At 44.9% G+C, this 21,163-nt stretch overlaps 1 long non-coding RNA gene across 1 annotated transcript; it reads left to right on the forward strand.

Moving 5' to 3' along the window:
• The first annotated feature begins 16,537 nt into the window (after positions 1 to 16,537).
• Positions 16,538 to 20,832, forward strand: LOC106586305 (uncharacterized). Its single transcript, XR_014382621.1, has 3 exons — positions 16,538 to 17,051; positions 17,177 to 17,281; positions 17,394 to 20,832. It is a non-coding gene; the product is annotated as an uncharacterized LOC106586305 (long non-coding RNA).
• The last annotated feature ends 331 nt before the right edge of the window (positions 20,833 to 21,163 follow it).

Here is a 21,163-nt window from a genome sequence, read left to right on the forward strand (position 1 = left end):
CTGCCTCCGTGCCGTTTAGTTTTTACCTCTTTAATGTGCAGAGGGGGGCATGCTGAGTGCCTTGGAGGCGGCCCAGAGTCACATGGGGTTACATTCATTGACAGGAAGGGGAACTCAGGGTGTCACCAACGCTATCTGGCTTCCAGTCGTTGAAAGGGTTGACTTTTACGTTGCTCACTAGGATTGCATAATCAGGCGGAGCCGAGCACATTGACTTGACCCGTTAGCTGAGGTTCAACAGCCCTGGAGTGAATTTGTATTCCATGTTCCTAAAGGTATCAAAGGACATTCAGGAGAGATGTGGATTGATATGATTTATCCTTTAAAGACTTTTTCTGCTAGATGTTTTCTTAGACCCCTTTTCCATGTTTGACCAGAAACAAAAGCCTTTGCTTATTCCACATTTTTAGGGTGGAAAATGGTTGAAAATGTCTATATTGTATGCCTTCATTTCTCAAGAAAATATAAACTCTTAGCTTTCATTTGACAAGAAATCTGATGTGCTCCTATGAACTTCACATGTTAGTGCTCATGGGTCCTTTTACATGGAAATGCTCCAATACAATTCACAAAAATTGTGATAAATGCATTTAAAATACCACTTTCTGTTCTATGAAACTCGTGTAGTGTAGAAATTCCATACAATTACTATATATTTTTTTTCTGACATAAGGACAAAATACACTCCCTTATGTATTTATTTGGACAGTGAAGGTAAAACTTTTAATTTGGCTGAATCCTCAAACATTTTGAATTTGAGATAAAAAAGTTTTGTATGAGGCGACTGTCACGTCCTGGCCAGTATAAGGGTTAATTGTTATTGTAGTTTGGTCAGGACGTGGCAGAGGGTATTTGTTTTATGTGGTTCGGGGTGGTGTTTTGGTAAGAGGGCGTTTGATTTAGTATTTCCGGGTTTTGGTTTATGATCTATGTTTATGTAATTCTATGTTGAGTCTAGTGTGTCTGTTTCTATGTTTGGGTTCATTGGGGTTGGGACTCTCAATTGAAGGCAGGTGTTGTCTATTTGCCTTTGATTGAGAGTCCCATATATGAGGGTGTGTTTGTGTTTGTCTGTTGTGGGAGATTGTTTTTGCACTGCGTTAGGATAGCATGCAAAACTGTTGCACTGTCATTGTTTATTATTTTTGGTATAGTGTTCACGTGAGCAATTAATTAAATTCAAAAATGAACACGACATCCGCTGCGTATTGGTCTACATTTTCAGACGACGATTTCGCAATATCGTCAGAAGACGAAGACAGTCGTGACAGCGACAGTACAGAATGTAACATTTGAGGGTATTTTCATACATATCTATTTTACCGTTTCGAAATGAAAGCACTTCACAAGTATTTAGTTCCCCCATTTGAAAGTGTCATAAGTATTTGGAGAAATTCACTTATAGTGTATTAAATGTAGTCACGTTTACTATTTGGTCCTATATTCCAAATAGGCAATGGCTACATCAAGCTCGTGACTCTACAAACTTGTTAGATTCATTTGCAGTTTGTTTTGGTTGTGTTTCAGATAATCGTGAATGAATCGTGAATAATGATGAGTGAAACAGTTAGAATCATAAATGTCAGACCCCCCTAAAAATGCTAACCTCCCAGTTATTGGTAATGGTGAGAGGTTAGCATGTTTTGTAGACATGATCTTTGTGCATCTGTAACTTTCTCACTCATCATTATCCACAATTCATTCAGGATTAATCATAATCATGGTAGCATCCACATTAATGTAGAAGTGTTCAAAAACATATTATATTCTTATTTACAATAAAAATGATTCCAAAATGACCCAATACATTTACATTAATTTCTATTGTGCACAAGATAATCCGAAACACAACAAAACAAACTACAAATGCATCCAACAAGCTTGATGTAGTCAGTGTGCTAGGAATATGGAACCAAATACTAAACTTTTAACGAAATGTAATAGAATAGTAGTTAATTTGTCCAAATACTTATGACACCTTCAAATGGGGGGAGTAGACACATAATGTGCATTAATTTCTAAATGGTAAAACAGATATATATGAAAATACCGTCAAACAAAAGGTGATGTTCTCTAATGTCGCCTCACATACCACATTTAATAACCTATCTAGGGTACGTGGGACGGTAGCGTCCCACCTGGCCAACATCCAGTGAAATTGCAGAGCGCGAAATTCAAACTACAGAATTGTAAATATTTTACATTCTTGAAAATACACATGCAATATGTCCAATTAAAGCTTGACTTCTTGTTAATTCAGCCGCGGTGTCAGATTTCAAAAAGGCTTTACGGCAAAAGCAAACCATGTGATTATCTGAGGACAGCACCCCATCAAACAAACACAGACAATCATATTTCATCCCGCCATAAAACTCAGAAATAACAATATAATTCATGCCTTACCTTTGAAGAGCTTCTTCTGTTGGCACTCCAATATGTCCCATAAACATCACAAATGATCCTTTTGTTAGATTAATTCCGTCGTTATATCTCCAAAATGTCCATTTATTTGGCGCGTTTGATCCAGAAAAACACCAGTTCCAACTCGCGCAACATGACTACAAAATATCTCATAAGTTACCTGTAATCTTTGTCCAAACATTTCAAACAACTTTCCTAATACAACTTTAGGTATTTTTTTATGTAAATAATCGATACAATTTAAGACGGGATAAACTGCGTTCAATAGCGGATAAAAAAAAAGTTGAGCGAGCTTTCAGGTCACGCTCCCCAACCACAACAGTACACTAGACTCGACCCTCGTTCTGAACAGGGCTACTTCTTCATTTCTCAAAGGAAAACCATCAACCAATTTCTGAAGACTGTTGAGATCCAGTGGAAGCGATAGGAACTGCAAGCAAGCGTCTTAGAAATCTAGATCCCCATAGAAAACCCATTGAAAAGAGAGTGACCTCAAAAAAGAAGATTCCTGGATGGTTTGTCCTCGGGGTTTTGCCTGCCAAATAAGTTCTGTTATACTCACAGACATCAATCAAACAGTTTTAGAAACTTCAGAGTGTTTTCTATCAAATACTACCAATTATATGCATATCCTTTTACTTTGGGAACCTCAGTCATCCAAACTTCCGAATACTGCCCCCTACCCCGAAGAAGTTTAAATCCAAATTGGTGGAGTATAGAACCAAATGAAAAGTCCAAATAAATATGTAGGGAAGTGTGTGTGTGTGATTAGAGAAGCACTCCACCACGCCCACAATAGCAATCATAATTTCCTCTCACATCACACAATCATTAAATCACCCTATTCATATTCAAGTGTGTTAAGTTTCGCATCCCCATCTAGGCTACATGTTAACATGGGACATATTACACACATCAAAACACAATGTAATTTCAATGCCATTCATGCATGTTTTCATCCCAATTAACATGTATTGAAAATAATTGAAAAAGCCATGCTAACTCAAATGGACAGGCCTGCCATCTAAAAACAGACTATGCCATTAATTAGCTGTTTCTTGGAAACAGAAAAACGACTGTGCTGACGTAAGGTAAGATGATCACGACGATAAATCCATAGTGGACATCATCTCCATTTCCCACACTGACAACAACAGCCACTTATAGAGGCCTCTGAAAGTCATACAGAGCAGGGAGCAAAGAGCAGAAGATATCAAAGTATACCAATTAAGTCTCAGACACACAGAGAGGTAAACAAGGCTGGAGATGGAACAGTGATAGAAAGGCAAAGTGTGGCAGCAGGAGTCAGGAGGAGTTAGAGCAACAAACTAAATGAGTGCGCCCCAAATGGCACCCTATTCCCAGTATAGTTCACTACTTTTGACCAGAGCCCCTATGGTCCCTGGACATAGTGTTAGACTATAAAGGGAATAGGATGCCATTTGGGATGTAGACCATTTCGTGATGTCTGTGATAGTATAGGATGAACTTTAATGTCCCAATGGGGAAATTGTCTTAGACACACAGTACTGCTGTATACAATATAGAAACTGTACATTACACATTCATAATACAACAGAACACATGCATTGCATGTTACCCTTATCATCATACCATTCTCATATAGCCACATACATAAAACTTTGCATATTCCCTTAATCTGTCAGAGGCATACTAACACAGCTCAGCTTTACATATTGCTGTTTAGGTATTTGATGGACATGGGAATGAAGGAGTGCTTATACCTGTTCAACTTACATGTGGGGACCCTATAGCGTCTGTCTGAGGGGAGGAGGGACCCTATAGTGTCTATCTGAGGGGAGGAGGGACCCTATAGTGTCTGTCTGAGGGGAGGAGGGACCCTATAGTGTCTGTCTGAGGGGAGGAGGGACACTATAGTGTCTGAGGGGAGGAGGGACCCTATAGTCTCTGTCTGAGTGGAGGAGGGACCCTATAGTGTCTGTCTGAGGGGAGGAGGGACCCTATAGTGTCTGTCTGAGAGGAGGAGGGACCCTATAGTGTCTGTCTGAGGGGAGGAGGGACCCTATAGTGTCTGTCTGAGGGGAGGAGGGACCCTATAGTGTCTATCTGAGGGGAGGAGGGACCCTATAGCGTCTGTCTGAGGTGAGGAGGGACCCTATAGTGTTCTGTCTGAGGAGAGGAGGGACCCTATAGTGTCTGTCTGAGAGGAGGAGGGACCCTATAGTGTCTGTCTGAGAGGAGGAGGGACCCTATAGTGTCTGTCTGAGGGGAGGAGGGACCCTATAGAGTCTGTCTGAGAGGAGGAGGGACCCTATAGTGTCTGTCTGAGAGGAGGAGGGACCGTATAGTGTCTGTCTGAGGGGAGGAGGGACCCTATAGTGTCTGTCTGAGGGGAGGAGGGACCCTATAGTGTCAGCCTGACGGGAGGAGGGACCCTATAGTGTCTGAGGGGAGGAGGGACCTTATAGCGTCTGTCTGAGGGGAGGAGGGACCCTATAGCGTCTGTCTGAGGGGAGGAGGGACCCTATAGTGTCTGAGGGGAGGAGGGACCCTATAATGTCTGAGGGGAGGAGGGACTCTATAGAGTCTGTCTGAGGAGAGGAGGGACCCTATAGAGTCTGTCTGAGGAGAGGAGGGACCCTATAGTGTCTGTCTGAGAGGAGGAGGGACCCTATAGTGTCTGTCTGGGGGAGGAGGGACCCTATAGAGTCTGTCTGAGGGGAGGAGGGACCCTATAGTGTCTGTCTGAGGGGAGGAGTTACCAGCCCTTTCAAGCTTAACATCCTTATCATTTATCGCCCTCCAGGTTCCCTTGGAGAGTTCATCAATGAGCTTGACGCCTTGATAAGTTCCTTTCCTGAGGATGGCTCACCTCTCACAGTTCTCGGTGACTTTAACCTCCCCACGTCTACCTTTGACTCATTCCTCTCTGCCTCCTTCTTTCCACTCCTCTCCTCTTTTGACCTCACCCTCTCACCTTCCCCCCCTACTCACAAGGCAGGCAATACGCTTGACCTCATCTTTACTAGATGCTGTTCTTCCACTAATCTCATTGCAACTCCCCTCCAAGTCTCCGACCACTACCTTGTATCCTTTTCCCTCTCGCTCTCATCCAACACTTCTCACTCTGCCCCTACTCGAATGGTATTGCGCCGTCCCAACCTTCGCTCTCTCTCTCCCGCTACTCTCTCCTCTTCCATCCTATCATCTCTTCCCTCTGCTCAAACCTTCTCCAACCTATCTCCTGATTCTGCCTCCTCAACCCTCCTCTCCTCCCTCTCTGCATCCTTTGATTTCCTCTGTCCCCTATCCTCCAGGCCGGCTCGGTCCCCCCCTCCTGCTCCGTGGCTCGACGACTCACTGCGAGCTCACAGAACAGGGCTCCGGGCAGCCGAGCGGAAATGGAGGAAAACTCGCCTCCCTGCGGACCTGGCATCCTTTCACTCCCTCCTCTCTACATTTTCCTCTTCTGTCTCTGCTGCTAAAGCCACTTTCTACCACTCTAAACTCCAAGCATCTGCCTCTAACCCTAGGAAGCTCTTCGCTACCTTCTCCTCCCTCCTGAATCCTCCTCCCCCTCCCCCCCCCCCCTCCCTCTCTGCGGATGACTTCGTCAACCATTTTGAAAAGAAGGTTGACGACATCCGATCCTCGTTTGCTAAGTCAAACGACACCGCTGGTCCTGCTCACACTGCCCTACCCTGTGCTTTGACCTCTTTCTCCCCTCTCTCTCCAGATGAAATCTCGCGTCTTGTGACGGCCGGCCGCCCAACAACCTGCCCACTTGACCCTATCCCCTCCTCTCTTCTCCAGACCACTTCCGGAGACCTTCTCCCCTACCTCACCTCGCTCATCAACTCATCCTTGACCGCTGGCTACGTCCCTTCCGTCTTCAAGAGAGCGAGAGTTGCACCCCTTCTGAAAAAAACTACACTCGATCCCTCCGATGTCAACAACTACAGACCAGTATCCCTTCTTTCCTTTCTCTCCAAAACTCTTGAACGTGCCGTCCTTGGCCAGCTCTCTTGCTATCTCTCTCAGAATGACCTTCTTGATCCTAATCAGTCAGGTTTCAAGACTGGGCATTCAACTGAGACTGCTCTTCTCTGTGTCACGGAGGCTCTCCGCACTGCTAAAGCTAACTCTCTCTCCTCTGCTCTCATCCTTCTAGACCTATCTGCTGCCTTTGATACTGTGAACCATCAGATCCTCCTCTCCACCCTCTCCGACCTGGGCATCTCCGGCGCGGCCCACGCTTGGATTGCGTCCTACCTGACAGGTCGCTCCTACCAGGTGGCGTGGCGAGAATCTGTCTCCGCACCACGTGCTCTCACCACTGGTGTCCCCCAGGGCTCTGTTCTAGGCCCTCTCCTATTCTCGCTATACACCAAGTCACTTGGCTCTGTCGTATCCTCACATGGTCTCTCATATCATTGCTATGCAGATGACACACAATTAATCTTCTCCTTTCCCCCTTCTGACAACCAGGTGGCGAATCGCATCTCTGCATGTCTGGCAGACATATCAGTGTGGATGACGGATCACCACCTCAAGCTGAACCTCGGCAAGACGGAGCTGCTCTTCCTCCCGGGGAAGGACTGCCCGTTCCATGATCTCGCCATCACGGTTGACAACTCCCTTGTGTCCTCCTCCCAGAGTGCTAAGAGCCTCGGCGTGACCCTGGACAACACCCTGTCGTTCTCCACTAACATCAAGGTGGTGACCCGATCCTGTAGGTTCATGCTCTACAACATTCGCAGAGTACGACCCTGCCTCACACAGGAAGCGGCGCAGGTCCTAATCCAGGCACTTGTCATCTCCCGTCTGGATTACTGCAACTCGTTGTTGGCTGGGCTCCCTGCTTGTGCCATTAAACCCCTACAACTCATCCAGAACGCCGCAGCCCGTCTGGTGTTCAACCTTCCCAAGTTCTCTCACGTCACCCCGCTCCTCCGCTCTCTCCACTGGCTTCCAGTCGAAGCTCGCATCCGCTACAAGACCATGGTGCTTGCCTATGGAGCTGTGAGGGGAACGGCACCTCCGTACCTTCAGGCTCTGATCAGGCCCTACACCCAAACAAGGGCACTGCGTTCATCCACCTCTGGCCTGCTCGCCTCCCTACCTCTGAGGAAGCACAGTTCCCGCTCAGCCCAGTCAAAACTGTTCGCTGCTCTGGCACCCCAATGGTGGAACAAGCTCCCTCACGACGCCAGGACAGCGGAGTCAATCACCACCTTCCGGAGACACCTGAAACCCCACCTCTTTAAGGAATACCTGGGATAGGATAAAGTAATCATTCTAAACCCCCCTTAAAATATTTAGATGCAGTATTGTAAAGTGGTTGTTCCACTGGATATTATAAGGTGAATGCACCAATTTGTAAGTCGCTCTGGATAAGAGCGTCTGCTAAATGACTTAAATGTAAATGTAAATGTACACCCAGGTACTTATATGAACTAACCTGTGCTATGTTGGCATTGTGGACAACCACAGGCATGTGGTCGCTGACAGATTTGGGGTCAAACACCATATCCTCCGTTTTCTTTACATTAAGGATGAGATGGTGCTCATCACACCACTTGACAAACCTTTGAATCTCTGACCTGTACACAGTATCAGCATTTTACAGCTTACCCATCTTACATACAGCAGACCAAGAATGGTGGTGTCATCAGAAAACCTGACAATATAGTTATCAGGATTACTGCTAGTGCATTCATATGTGAATAAGATGGGTGAACTCAAACAACCCTGCGGGGCACCTGTGCAAACAGTGCCTCAGAGAGGATACTGTTAACTCTAACCTGCTGAGTGGGCTAGTCAGGAATGAGTGGTATCACTTTACGTTATAGGGGTTAACGCCCATCTGCTTTAACTGGCTGAGTAGGACATGTGCCTGTATTGTGCTAAACACTGAACTGAAATCAATATATAACAGTCTAGCATAGGCCTTGTGGTTTTCCAATGACAATAAGATGCAACATTGTAAACAGTGTTGATTGCATCATGAGTTCCACGACTTTGCTTATAGCCAAAGACTCTAACACAGGGGTCACATCTGAACGGAGCTCACACACCTTGATATTTTCAAAGCACTTCATTACGATGGGGGTCAGGGCAACAGGTTTATAGTGATTACTTTATTTTGGACAAGGCTTTTTGAGGACTGGAGTGATAATGGCCATTTTCCACAGAGATGGGACAGTATGGGAGTCTACAGACCTCTGAAAGAAAGGGCACCTGTCAGGTGTCAGTGTGCAGCGGTAGGACGGAGTCAGGCGCAGGACACAGAACTGAGTAAAAGACATACTTTACTCGAAAATAACATTTCCACGTAGGGAAAAACACACCAGCGCACAGAAGTCTAGAACACTAAACAAAGAACAAACACGCAGAAAACCATGTGGGAACCAGAGGGTTAAATAGGGAATAAATGATAACGTAATGGGAACCAGGTGTGTCCAATCAAGACAAAACAAATGGAAAAAGAAACGTAGATCGGTGGTAGCTAGAAAGCCAGTGACGTCGACTGCCAAACGCCGCCCGAACAAGGAGAGGCACCAACTTCGGCGGAAGTCGCGACAGCACCAAGCCAGAGTCAGTTCCACTGCACATGTTTTTAGAAGAAAAGCAGACATACCATCAGGACCTGTTGCCTTATTCGTACAGGTGTGCTTGAAGACTCTAGTGACAACTATAGGGTTGATTTCCAACCTATGAACACAACCATCAATAACAATGGAGTCGGTCACATTATCACACTCAACAGATTGTCACTCAACTGTGACAATCTGTGTTGACTTGTACACATCTAACTCATGAAAAATGTCCCAATCTCTAAACCAAAAACATCCCTTAAGTGATTCTATGCTAGAGTTGTACGGTAGGTAGGAATGAGCTGGACAGTGTTGTGATCAGAGTTAGACAGGGATGGTTTCGCTCAAGCTGTGTATGCATTTTTAACATTTCCGTAACATTTATCAAGGATTCTGTTATTTCTAGTGTCACATTTAACATATTGTTCATACCCAGGTAGTGACATTTCCGGTTTGCAATTATTGAAGTCCCCCAAATGAAAATAGGGGCTTCTGTGGTGCGTTGTAGTTGTTGATAGACACAGTCAGCTACTTGGGCAGCCGTACACAGAGCAGATAAGAATGTTCCCAAATTCAGATTCTATTTACAATGCACAAGACTCTGGTATTGTATATTGTCTACACCCCTTGTTGTTGATGTACACACAGATACCGTCCCTCCTGCTCTTCCGTGACGCATCACTGCTATCCAAGCAGACATGGGTAAACCCCTCAACTTTAATAAGAGAGTCAGGGAGGTCTTGATGTAACCAAGTCTCAGTAAATGTCATGATGCAGGACTCACTGTACTCAGAGCATGCTCTGGCGTTGAGTCGGAGAACGCGTGCTGCATAGGATCATAGACGGTAGAGGTGATCTGCTGCTACTTCGCTGGAGCCGCTGTCTGATTTCCCCCTCGGGTTCCTGTATGAGTGCCGATCGAGGATCATATTTGCTGCTTTACACTCTACAGTGCCTTTGGAAAGTATTCAGACCCCTTGACTTTTTCCACATTTTGTTACGTTACAGCAATTTCTAAAATTTATTAAATCAATTTTCCCCTCATCAATCTACACACAATGTCCCATAACAATAAAGCAAAAACAGGTTTAGAAATGTTTGCAAATGTATTAAAAATAGAAATATCACACTTTCCTAAGTATTCAAACCCTTTATGTCACGTCCTGACTCTTGTAAGATGTCATTTTCTATAGTAAAGTAGGTCAGGGCGTGACAGGGGGTGTTTTGGGCAGTTTTCTATGTTTTCTATTTCTATGTTTAGGTTCTAGTTTTTATATTTCTATGTTGTTGTTTTTTGGGTTGATCTCCAATTGGAGGCAGCTGGTCCTCGTTGCCTCTAATTGGAGATCATATTTAAGTAGGGGTTTTTTCCACCTGTGTTTGTGTGCAGTTATTTTCTGTTTAGTCTCTGTACCTGACAGAACTGTATTCTGATCGTTTGCCGTTTGTTAATTTGTCTTTAGTATTTTTCAGTTAATAAATATCATAATGAGCACTCAACACGCTGCATTTTGGTCCCCTCTATATGATGCTCGTCACAGAACTGCCCACCACAACTGGATCAAGCAGCGTGCTTGGGAGGAGATGGATACCTGGTCACTGAAGGAGAGTCTAGAGAGGGTAAACTGGACTTGGGGCCAAGTAATAGACAGATATAGAAGCCTGCCAGGGAGGCACGAGAGGCTACAGAAACCCAAATAAAACAAAATTGGGGGGGGCACATGGAGCAGTCGGCGGAGCCGAGGAGCAAACCAGAGCCAATCCGGGAGAATTTAGAGAAGGGAGAAATGGGAGAGTTATTGAGTTGGTGGAGGACGCACAAGTTTTTCCCAAAGGAACGTGTCGTCAGTTTGGTGCCTCCTGAGTCAGCTCCCCGTACTCGTCCTGAGAAGTGTGTGGAAGTTCCAGAACAAGTAATACCGGCTATACACACCAGGTCTCCAGTACGTCTCAGTACGTCCTGTGCCTCCTCTCCGCACTCGCCCTGAGGTGCGTGTCATCAGCCCGGTGCCACCTGTACCGGTCCCACGCATCAGACCTCCGGTGCGCCTCCACAGCCCAGTACGTCCTGTGCCTGCTCCTCGCACTCTCCCTCCAGTGCGCTTCCAGAGCACAGTACGTCCTGTGCCTCCTCTCCGCACTCGCCCTGAGGTGCGTGTCATCAGCCCGGTGCCACCTGTACCGGTCCCACGCATCAGACCTCCGGTGCACCTCCACAGCCCAGTACGTCCTGTGCCTGCTCCTCGCACTCTCCCTCCAGTGCGCTCCCACAGCCCAGTACGTCCTGTGCCTCCTCCCCGCACTCGACCTGAGTTGCGTGTTACCAGTCTGGCGCCACCTATGCTAGTCCCATGTATCAGACCTCCAGTGCGCATACCCAGTCCGGAGGCTCCGGACTGGGGAGCGTCGCCGGAGGCTCCGGACTGAGTATGCGCACTGGAGGTCTGATGCATGGGACTAGCATAGGAGGCGCTCCCCAGTCCGGAGCCTCCGGCGACGCTCCCCAGTACGGAGCCTCCGGCGGCGGCCTGCAGCCCGGAGTCTTCGGCGGCGGCCTGCAGCCCGGAACCTCCGGCGGCGGCCTGCAGCCCGGAACCTCCGGCGGCGGCCTGCAGCCCGGAACCTCCGGCGGCGGCCTGCAGCCCGGAACCTCCGGCGGCGGCCTGCAGCCCGGAACCTCCGGCGGCGGCCTGCAGCCCGGAGCCTCCGGCGATGATCTACAGTCCAGTTCATCCGATGACGATCCACGGTCCGGTGGTACAGAAGCAGAGGGATCTGCGGGCAGAGCGGGGTTTACGCCCCGTACCGAAGCCACCTCCGCTGCTGGAGGATCTGCTGGATGGTAAGGTTCTGAGTACTGCACTAGAACCGCCATAGACAATTGTCACCCTCCCTACCCTCCCTTTTTGTTTTGTGGTTTCTTTTTTTTTTTTTTTTTTTGCATTCGGAGTCTGCACCTTTGGGGGGGTACTGTCACGTTCTGACTCTTGTAAGATTTAATTTTCTATAGTAAAGTAGGTCAGGGCATGACAGGGAGTGTTTTGGGTGGTTTTCTATGTTTAAGTTCTAGTTTTTCTATTTCTATGTTGTTTTTTGTGTTGATCTCCAATTGGAGACAGCTGGTCCTCGTTGCCTCTAATTGGAGATCACATTTAAGTAGGTTTTTTTCCACCTGTGTTTGTGGGCAGTTATTTTCTGTTTAGTCTCTGTACCTGACAGAACTGTATTCTGATCGTTTGCCGTTTGTTATTTTGTCTTTTAGTATTTTTGGTCCCCTCTATATGACGCCCGTTACACTTTACTCAGTAGTTTGTTGAAGTAACTTTGGCAGCGATTACAACATCAAGTCTGCTTGGGTATGACACTACAAGTTTGGCACACCTGTATTTGGGAGGTTTCCACCATTTTTCTCTGCAGATCCTCTCAAGCTCTGTCAGGTTGGATGGGGAGCGTTGCTGCACAGCTCTTTTCAGGTCTCTCCAGAGATGTTAGATTGGGTTAAAGTCCGGGCTCTGGCGGGGCCACTCAAGGACATGCAGAGACTTGTCCCAAAGCCACTCCTGCGTTGTCTTGGCTGTGTGCTAAGGGTCATTGTCCTGTTGGATTGTAAACCTTCACCCCAGTCTGAGGTCCTGAGCGCTCTGGAGCAGATTTTCATCAAGGATCTCTTTGTACTTTGGTCCATTCATCTTTGCCTTGATCCTGACTAGTCTCCCAGTCCCTGCCACTGAAAAACATCCCCACAGCATGATGCTGCCACCACCATGCTTCACCGTAGGGGTGGTGCCAGGTTTACTCCAGATGTAACGCTTGGCATTCAGGCCAAAGAATTCAGTCTTGGTTTCATCAGACCAGAGAATCTTGTTTCTCATGGTTTGAGTCTTTAGTTGCATTTTGGCAAACTCCTAGCGGGCTGTCATGTGCCTTTTACTGAGGAGTGGCTTCCGTCTGGCCACTCTCCCTTAAAGGCCTGATTGGTGGAGTGCTGCAGAGATGGTTGTCCTTCTGGAAGGTTTTCCCATCTCCACAGAGGAACGCTAGAGCGCTGTCAGAGTGACTATTGGGTTCTTGGTCACCTCACTGACCAATGCCCTTCTCCCCCGATTGCTCAGTTTGGCCAGGCGGCCAGCTCTAGGAAGAGTCTTGGTTGTTCCAAACTTCTTCCATTGAAGAATTATGTAGGCCACTGTGTTCTTGGGGACCTTCAATGCTGCAGACATTTTTTTGGTAACCTTTTTGGTAACCTAACCCAGATCTGTGCCTCGACACAATCCTGTCTTGGAGCTCTACGTACAATTCCTTCGACCTCATGGCTTGGTTTTTGCTCTGACATGCACTGTCAACTGTGGGATCTTATATGGATCTTACCAAATCATGTCCAATCAATTGAATTTACCACAGGTGGACTCCAAGCAAGTTGTTGAAACATCTCAAGGATGATCAATTGAAACAGGATGCAATTGAGGTCAATTTAGAGTCTCATAGCAAAGGGTGTGAATAGGTGTGAATGTAAATTAGGTGTGAATGTAAATTAGGTATTTGTTTTTAAATTTTAATACATTTGCAAAAATGTATAACCTGTTTCGCTTTGTCGTTATGGGGAATTGGGTGTAGATTGCTGAATTATTATGTTATTTAATATATTTTAGAATATGGCTGTAACCTAACAAAATGTGGGGAAAGTAAAGGAGTCTGAATACTTTCCGAAGCCACTGTATGCATTTAGAAATTAATCCTGAATAACTTCTGTAAACTCGTACAGGAACCCAAGCATGCTATCCTCCAGTAAACTGGATACCTGAGGTTCATGGAAATCTGTGGTTCCGGAATACAATCAGAGACCATTTTCTCAGTTTGGAAAACACTAAGGCTGTGTTGACGAATCACATCAGATCTTTTCACATCAGATCTTTTTTAGAGTCAATCTGATTGTTCAAAAAACAAATTAGGAAGAAAAATATCCGAATTGGGCTGCCAGTGTAAATGCACACACTCAGTCCCTGGGGTGGGCAGTCCGAGTGGAGCCCGAGTGGAAGAACGTGCCTCTCCTATCTCCTCCTTGAGTGTGGAGATCATGTTGATACCCCCAAGACTCTCCTCTCCATGAACCTTGTGTCTGAGTATGGTTATCATCATCTCCCCTGCTGAGACTAAATATGTGTATAGAGCTAGACTGACAGGTATGAGGAGATAGAGGAACAGGTGGCACCTACAGGAAACAGTGGAGCGTTAGGCAAGGAGAAAGGATAGAGGAGCTGCTTCTGCATCCTCATTTACCCATCTAGTGTCTGTGATCTATTCTTTTCAATGTCAAAACAGACAGCTACTCCTCCTGTTCATTCCCATTTACTGTGATTGAACTGGAGTGAGCTGTCATGAAAAAAAGAGCTGTCACTCCATGACAGATAAGAGGTTGTGCATCACTCTTGATCTCTCTGTCTCACAGCAAGCTATTTTTAATGTACTCCTTCACCCCAAGGTTGATTAAATGATAATGTGTATAGAGGGGCATGCTGAGTGTCTTGCAGACGGCCCAGAGTCACAGGGGGTTACATCCACTGACAGGAAGGGGAGCTCAGTGTGTCACCAGCGCTACGTGGCTTCCGGTCATTGGAAGGGTTTACTTTTACATTGCTTGCTAGGATTGGATAATCAGGCGGAGCCAAGCACGGTTGTTTCATTGTTGCCACCTATAGCATTGAATTCAACAGCAAGGGAAGCCAATCACATCACAAAATCAAATCAACGTTTATTGGTTGCGTACACAGATTTGCAGATGTTATCGCAGGTGCAGCGTAATACTTATGTTTCTAGCTCCAACAGTGCAGTAATATCTAGAAATATAATAACAATACACACATAATCCAAAAGTATTAATAATACTTTTTTAAAGAAATTAAGACATCAGAATGAGCAATGTCAGAGACCGGAATATATATATATATATATATATATATATGTATAGACAGTATGGACAGTATATGAATAAAAATCTGTATTTACAGTATATAAGATGGGCCTTGACTAGAATACAGTATATACAAGAGAGAATACAGTAGATGGCACGCGTCAAACGTTTGATTTATGACCCTATATATGGATGACGTGTGCATGCCCATATTTGGGCATCCGGTCAGGACATCCTGGCGGGAAGTTATCGCGTGGTTATGCCCATATAAGGGCATCCTGTTCCTGTTGTTACGTGTTAGAGTGTGTGTTAATTTATGCATATATTGCATCTATTCCTTTGAAGTTGTCATGATGATTGATGTGTAGGGACCTCGTTGAACTGGGGGGGATGTGTTTGATCATTTCGAAGAGGATGGCCCCACACCCCCTATTGTATTGCCCTTAGGGCTGTTGTCTATGAAGCAGGAATGTCCGGGGGCATTGTGTTGGGGGCAGACGCATTATAAATAAGACCTAGAACTAAACAAGATTTTAAAAATAAACCCAGAACATTAAACAGAAAAATATGTCTCCTAGGCCAATTCTGGGGGTACTATGCGCCTCTTGTCACGAACCCATTGATAAAAGCATCGAGGACATTTTGTGTGAGGCCCCTGAATGTTTAAAGGAGTTGTGGATACGAGGGATGGACATATGACTTACATATTCCAACCTGAGGATTCAACTGTGAAGATTTTCACAGACAGCGGTCCCAACCCCCATTATCATGCAAAACCCAGGAGTTTTTCTCCTGCGCTGCGTATGAGAGAATGGCTTAAGATACGGCTAACGTTATGTCAATGTGAACAGGCCCTGAGTGGTACATCCCTACCTGGCTATGCTAAGGAAAAGCTGGTGTGCAGGCGTGATGATTTGAAAGCCAAAGTGACTCCAAAGTGACAATTTTAGCATGTGAACAATATGATAGTACAAATGCGACAAAATCTGTCAGTTCATATGTATTTTCCAAAGCCTGCAAGGATTTACATCGGACACCCCCCAAGCTGCTTCCCCTGAGGTGCTATGAAGCATAATGGCAATACAGACAGACAGAACATGTCGAGACACCCTCCTGTTGTTTTAAATCAATGTTTTGTTCTCTAAACATTCTGGGGTACTACATGTCCATTTTTGCATACAGGATATCGCCCGAAAAACGTCACCCCCGCTCTGTAAACTCATTACATACTATCTCTCGTTAGACTAGTGAAACAGACCGTATTCTATCCATTCTGTACGAACGGCATTAGCGCAACTCCAAACACCAGGCCAACAGCCCAGAACAGCGGAATACCGAGCAGCTAATAGATAATCTGTGAATCCATCCTAATGGAGCTTTCTGAAGGTGAGTTAGTGAAAATAATATATTAGATTTGGAGGCGTTAGGTATTTTTTCGGGGAATTGTTTGGATATTACAATTAGATATTTTTCTAATATTAAACAGGAGTTATATGTTTTTTTAACAGATATTCTAAAACGGGGGGACAATGATTTTTTAGGTAATATGTCAAATGCACGTTTCTTATAAGTTAAAATGTATATATTTCGTATAGATATATGTTAATATTATCTAACGTTTGTAGGATATCCTTCCTTTACCCAGTCGCTACCGGGAATAATTGATTGGGAACCGACAGCGTTAGACGGGGATTCTCAGAAGCAAACTGCGCCCGATCATTTACGAAGCCCTTCCCCATCACACTATTTTCGACGTAAATCCAATAATAAAATCTGTAAGAATATTTATACATTAAAAACAAAAAGTGTGCACCCTATATTAAAAGCTATTTTTGTGTTTACAGCTGACAGTCCGTCAAGAAGGATCCCTGCTGCGTTATGGACTCTGAACGACTACGGAGGAGCAGGTGAAACAGACAATATTCACCAGTTCTGTACGAACGTTTTTTCAAACCCACCAAGAACCGATGCTATAATCGTCCCATCAACTCCCCCAGGAACCTCCAACCACTCGCGCCATATTCGAGACCCAAAGACGCAATGCACAACTCAGGCACAAGTGCACTGCGCAGAATCACTCCGGCCCGAGAAGTGTTACTGGGCTGGAAACCTACTGCTTCAAGAAACGGCGCACTATGGACTCGGTATGAAGCCATTATATATATATATATATATATATATATATGTTATTAGTTATACATATTTTATTATTATTTATACATTTTTATGATTGAATATGTTAAAACAATGACAAATAATGTTTTTTCAGACTCCGACGATACACGCCGGGTAGAATCTGGAATGCATGGTGAAAAAAGTCTTGAGCCCACGGTATCCACGATTCGTCAGAACAGCCAGCGTCAAAAAAGCCGAGGTAATTTAATTATATATTGTTAATACATAGTATTATATCTGAAATGTATTTGACATTTTTATCTCATATTTTATGTTTAATAACCTATTTTGTATGTATATTTTTCTTTCAGACTCCTCCCCGGCGTATAACGGCAGAGAAGACCATACACAACGAGAGCACGCAGAGGATTTCGGCGCACCGGACATTCACAATAAAACACTGAAACCGGATGATTTCAAAGTTTTAAATGACATTTCAGAGGTAGAAGACTTGATGTTGTGCGAGGCGGCCAGCCTTCTTGATTCAGCCAGCCTTCTTGATTCAGCCAGCCTTCTTGATTCAGCCAGCCTTCTTGATTCAGCCAATTCTTTGGTAGAAACACCCGAGCTAGGTTTCTCACAGGCTTTTACGGGGCTCTAAAATCCAGAAAGGTCTTGCTACACAAATGAATGGTGGCTTTACTTAAGCGGCAATACAGTCAAGATCTATCCTCCTGGCATAGAACAATGCCACGATTGTTAAACAACAATCCGATTAAAAAACGCAAATGCATGCGCTAAAAACCTATATGCAACATGGATCCTTCCAGAATACCACAAGAACACACATCCTTAATTAACCAAATGGATGAGCCAACAGACATAATTCAGACAGTTGAAACCCTGTTATCTCAGATTCCTGCCGAACTCCAAGCCTTCATTAACCAAATGATTGAGGCTGGGGTAAGATCAGACATAATTCATATAGGTGAAATCCTGTTATCCCAAATTCCTGCCGAACTCATAGCCTTAATTAATCATATGAATGAGTCCAGGACGACCGATGAAAACCCGCTATCCCAGATCCCTGATGCACTCAAATCCTTAATTAACCAAATGAATGAGAGCATAAGATCTTCTACACCGGACCGCACACAGACCCCGCCATTAACTCCCAGGTCCGAAGAGTCTGAAACGCAATACATGGTTTTTGAGGAATTGGAAAATGGTCTAATAAATCAGGAGGGAGATGGTCTTGATAGAAGTGTCCGGCTTGTGTACCGAAATAAATTCAGCAATACAGAGATTCGACAGTTTTTCAATTTCATATGGCTGAATCAGAATCTTGACTATGCGGTGTTTTATGTGATGATATTGGATACTCTGGACGAACTGTTAGACAGGGCAACAGCTTATGGTGAACCTCGTGATGTCTTACAGTTTGAAATTTGTGGAGATAGCATGCAAAACACTGTATCTCTTGTTTTACCTAATGATGCTGCAGATCTTGAACAATTTATAGCCCTGCTGGAACGACTTGTTCAATCAAATTTATCCATCATAGCCGATAGGACCCTCGAGCTTGTAATGCAAATAATACGTCAACCCCAGGGTGGCGGGGGTCAGAGAAGGAAACTAGATAGTCTCATGCAATCAGAAATCATAAGTAATAAAAGGGCATACCTCATAAACGTTCACAATCCTGGTAGTAAGCTATGCTTTGCAATAGGCCTAGCACATTTACTCAACCCTGGATGTACTGATCTAGCGGCGTTACAAAAGGCTAGAGAGCTCCAAAAGGCCGTGGGTCTAGGTATACAGGATGCGGTGGCTTTCTCTGACATAGTCAAATTTGAAAACTTTCTGAACATCAAGATTGTGGTTTTGTACCACATTAGAGCTAATGCAGCTCTCTTGAAATTCCAAAACAACCCACAACCTCATCCTCAGATTCTGTACTTTTATGTGCAAAACGACCATTATTATGCTATTACCAACATCACAGCGTTTTTAGGCGCACCATATGTGTGTCCAGCCTGTCATACAGGCTACACCCGAAAGGGGGGACACTCTAGTCGTTATAACTGTTCAGTATGTCTGGATGAAACATGTCCGATGCAGCCCATAAACCTAACACCCTGTGCGGATTGTCAACGTTCGGCCTACTGCTACGAAAAACACAAAATTGAAACATGGCACCCCAAGGCATGTAAATCTGTAAGCAGTTGTGACATTAACAAGAAATGTCCAAAATGCCATTGCAATTACAGCCTTAAAATAGACAACCCTAAACCTCATGTGTGTGGAATCATACATTGCCCCATCTGTAAAGGGCCTTTTGAAAAGCAGAGATGCAGAAGTGGTTCAAGAAGTGCCACACGAGTGTTATATTCAGCCCTTGGCTGAAGATGAACATTCAGAGAAATACGTTTTTTATGATTTTGAGACTAATCAGCAATCAGGGGTCAATTTGGCTATTTTAGTATCTACCCTGACTTTCAAGGGTGAAAAGTGGTCGGCAGAGGAACCCAATTGTGCACTGCTCTTTCTAAAACACTTTAGAAAACCCCAGTACAGAAACTTCACGTTTATAGCGCACAATTCTAGAGCCTATGATTCCTACCTTCTTTTGAACCCCTTGATACAACAAGGCGTTGCACCCAGTGTCATAGCTCAAGGTAGTAAAATCTTGTGTTTTGTAGACCCCGCTTTCAACCAGAGATACATTGACAGTTTAAGTTTCTTACCCATGAGATTGGCTCAAATGCCTGAGGCCTTGGGTTTGAAAACTCTGTGAAAGGTTGGTTTCCTCATTTCTTCACATCTGAGGAGAATCTACATTATATCGGATCTTATCCCAGCCCCAAAATGTACGGGTGTGATCAAATGTCTCCCAAAGAGCGAGAGAGATTCATGACGTGGTATGAGACAGTAAGACATAGCACCTTTGATTTCCATAAAGAGATGGAATCATACTGTGACAATGACGTGGTTATACTTCATGACGGATACCTCAGATTCAGAGAAGAGGTCATCAAAGATGTAGGCATTGACCCCTGGAGTTGTACAACTATTGCATTGACATGCATGAAAACCTATCATACACACTTTTTACCTCCAGCATCCATAGCTATCCCCTCGCCTGACAACTACCGATGCCAATTCAAGTCATATTTTAGTGGGTCCATTCAATGGTTGGAGTACTTGGCCCAGGATAAATACATTTTTATTCAACATGCTTTGAATAGGGGTGAGAAGGCATTTGGGCCTTATCATGTAGATGGATACACACAGATTGACGGTGTTGAGACCGTGTTTGAGTACAACGGTTGTTTCTTCCACAGTTGTAAATCTTACTTTGTGCCCCAGGCCATGTGTGTCCTAACCCAAAATACTTTTGGGGAAATGTACCAAGAGTTCCAAGATAAATTAGAATCTTTACAGGCTACTTACGGTTGAAAGTGAATGTGATGTGGGAGCATGAGTGGACCACACTCAAAAAGTTTGATCCACATTGTCACGTCCTGACCAGCAGATGGAGCTAGTGTTTTAGTTTTGGGGTCAGGACGTGGCATGTTTGTATTGGTTAAATGTTGGGTGGATGATTGGGACTTCCAATTGAAGGCAGGTGTGTATAGTTGCCTTTGATTGGAAGTCCTATAAAGGTGTGTGTGTTTTTCTTTGGGGTTGTGGGTGGTTGTTTTTTGCACTGCGTTTCTAGCCTGCAGAACTGTAGCTGTTGTTACTTTGTTTGAATTGTTAAGTGGATGCTTTACTCCTTTATTTTAATTAAAAATGAGTATTCACATACCTGCTGCGCCTTGGTCCATTTCTACAGAAGACAGCCGTTACAGAACCACCCACCAAAGGACCAAGCAGCAGAAGAGGAGGAAGCCACAGGAGAGAAAAAGGGAACAATGGACATGGGAGGACGTCCTGGACGGCAAGGGAGCCTACACCTGGGAAGAGATCCTGGCCGGAAGGGATCGCCTCCCATGGGAACAGGTGGAGGCACTCAGGAGAGTGGAGGCAGCTGGACAGAGGAACCATCGGGAACGTTACGCTGGAACACGGTTGGCTAGGAAACCCGAGAGGCAGCCCCAAGATTTTTTTGGGGGGGGGCACACGGGTAGTTTGGCCA

The sequence above is a fragment of the Salmo salar genome, chromosome 25 (assembly GCF_965601325.2).
Source record: "Salmo salar chromosome 25, fSalSal1, whole genome shotgun sequence".
NCBI classification, from domain to species: domain Eukaryota; kingdom Metazoa; phylum Chordata; class Actinopteri; order Salmoniformes; family Salmonidae; genus Salmo; species Salmo salar.